Raw genomic sequence first — 2337 nt, 5'->3', positions numbered from 1 at the left:
GCTCTTTAGTTCCTCTTCACTTTCTGCCATAAGGGTGGTGTCATCTGCATATCTGAGGTGATTGATATTTCTCCCGGCAATCTTGACTCCAGCTGCTTCTGCTTCTTTCAGCCCAGCATTTCTCATGATGTAGTCTGCATATAAGTTAAATAAGCAGGGTGACAATATACAGCCTTGACGTATTCCTTTTCCTATTTGGAACCAGTCTGTTGTTCCATGTCCAGTTCTAACTGTTGCTTCCTGACCTGCATACAGATTTCTCAAGAGGCAGGTCAGGGGGTCTGGTATTCCCATCTCTTTCAGAATTTTCCACAGTTTATTGTGATCCACACAGTCAAAGGCTTTAGCATAGTCAATAAAGCAGAAATAGATGTTTTTCTGGAACTCTCTTGCTTTTTCGATGATCCAGCGGATCTTGGCAATTTGATCTCTGGTTCCTCTGCCTTTTATAAAACCAGATTGAACATCTGGAAGTTTACGATTCATGTATTGCTGAAGCCTGGCTTGGAGAATTTTAAGCATTACTTTACTAGCGTGTGAGATGAGTGCAATTGTGTGGTAGTTTGAGCACAATTGTTGTTACAAGAGTTGTCTTGTTAACAAGAGTTGTTAGTGTGCTGAAATTACACAATATTGTGGGAATCAATGATATGGTAATACATAAGAATGTTATCATTAATGAAAACAGATCGAATGGGTAAACATTAATAAAAAATTCTCAAAGTTTGGTGGAGGGATGGGTGCAGAGAGGGGGAAAAGAGGAGTGTTACCATACTTGAAGGGCTTCCCTGGTGGCTCAGATGGTAAAGAATCTGCTTGTAATGCAGGAAACCTGGTTTCAATCCCTGGATTGAGAAGACCCCTTGGAGGAGGGCATGGCGAGCCACTCTGGTATTCCTGCCTGGAGAATCCCTGTGGACAGAGAAGCCTGGCAGGCTACAGTCCATGGGGTTACACTTTTGGACACAACTGAGTGACTAAGCACAGCATACTTGGAAAACTCTCCTCTGCAACACCACACGACCTTGGAAGCCCTGATCTGATTCTGTAGACCATTTCTACATTTTTAGTTAGCAGATAATGCCCATGCTGTGGTCCATGGACTACACAATAAGTAATAAGAATAGATGAAGCCTTAATAAATAAGGTTACTAGGCAGTCTCAGAAAAATTTAATCAAAACTTCTGAGAGCAAGACTGTGCAGTTTTTTAAAGCTCCCAGGTGATTCTAAAATAAAACAAGGGGATATCTCTGGCTGTCCAGTGGTTAAGACTCCACGCTTCCACTTCAGGGGGCATGGACTCAGTCTCTGGTCAGGGAACTGGGATCCCACATGCCTTGCAACATGGCCAAAAAAAGTAAATAAAAATCAATTTTTAGGAAATAAAATAAGATGCTCAGAACTTCTGTATCAATGCCTACTCCAGAGCTATTATTATGTTGAAATTGTGCAATCTTGTGAAAGTACATTACGCAGTAAGTAATATTTATAAATGCTATCATTAATGAAAAACTAGATTCTAACTGGTGCATGTGTGTTAAGTCGCTTTAGTCATGTCCGACTCTTTGTGACCCTGTGGACTGTAGCCCACCAGGCTCCTCTGTCCATGGGATTCTCCAGGCAGGAATACTAAAGTGGCTTGCCAAGCCCTCCTCCAAGGGATCTTCCTGACCCAGGGATTGAACTCAGATCTCATACATCTCCTGCATTGGCAGTGGGATCTTTACCACTAGCACCACTGGGGAAGCCCTCTAACCGGTAAATATTAATAAAAGTATTTCTAGGATGTGGAATAGTTTGGGGAGGGAGAGAGGTGGAAAAGAGGAGGATTATTGTACCTGAAAAACTCTCCTGCAGAACATCACACGACCTGGGAAATCAAGACCCTCAGGTTGGAAAGACTCTAAGGGATTAGTTCATTCACCTTCTGCCCAACTTACCCAGCGTGTGAGGGTGACTCCAGGACCCTGACCTGAGATCCTGCTCCCCTCTATTCACTAAGGCATGTGAGATATCAGCCTCTGTAGTCATGACCTGTGTCTTAAACCTCCTCTCACATCTCCCATTCTTTATCCTTGGGCCTAAGGGGCCCTGGATCCCAGAGGAGTCTGGATCCTAGAGGAACTCATTAAAGACAACGTAATTACCCAGGACCTCTTTGGGACAAAGGGCTTCCCTTGTGGCTCAGCTGGTAAAGAATCCGCCTGCAATGTGGGAGACCTGGGTGCGTTCCCTGGGTTGGGAAGATCCCCAGGAGAAGGGAAAGGCTACCCACTCCAGTATTCTGGCCTGGAGAATTCCACGGACTGTATAGTCCATGGGGTCACAAAGAGTCA

This window comes from Bison bison, unplaced genomic scaffold (genome assembly GCF_000754665.1).
Source record: "Bison bison bison isolate TAMUID 2011002044 unplaced genomic scaffold, Bison_UMD1.0 scf7180017864249, whole genome shotgun sequence".
Classification (NCBI taxonomy): domain Eukaryota; kingdom Metazoa; phylum Chordata; class Mammalia; order Artiodactyla; family Bovidae; genus Bison; species Bison bison.
Note: the sequence above shows the minus strand (reverse complement) of the source record.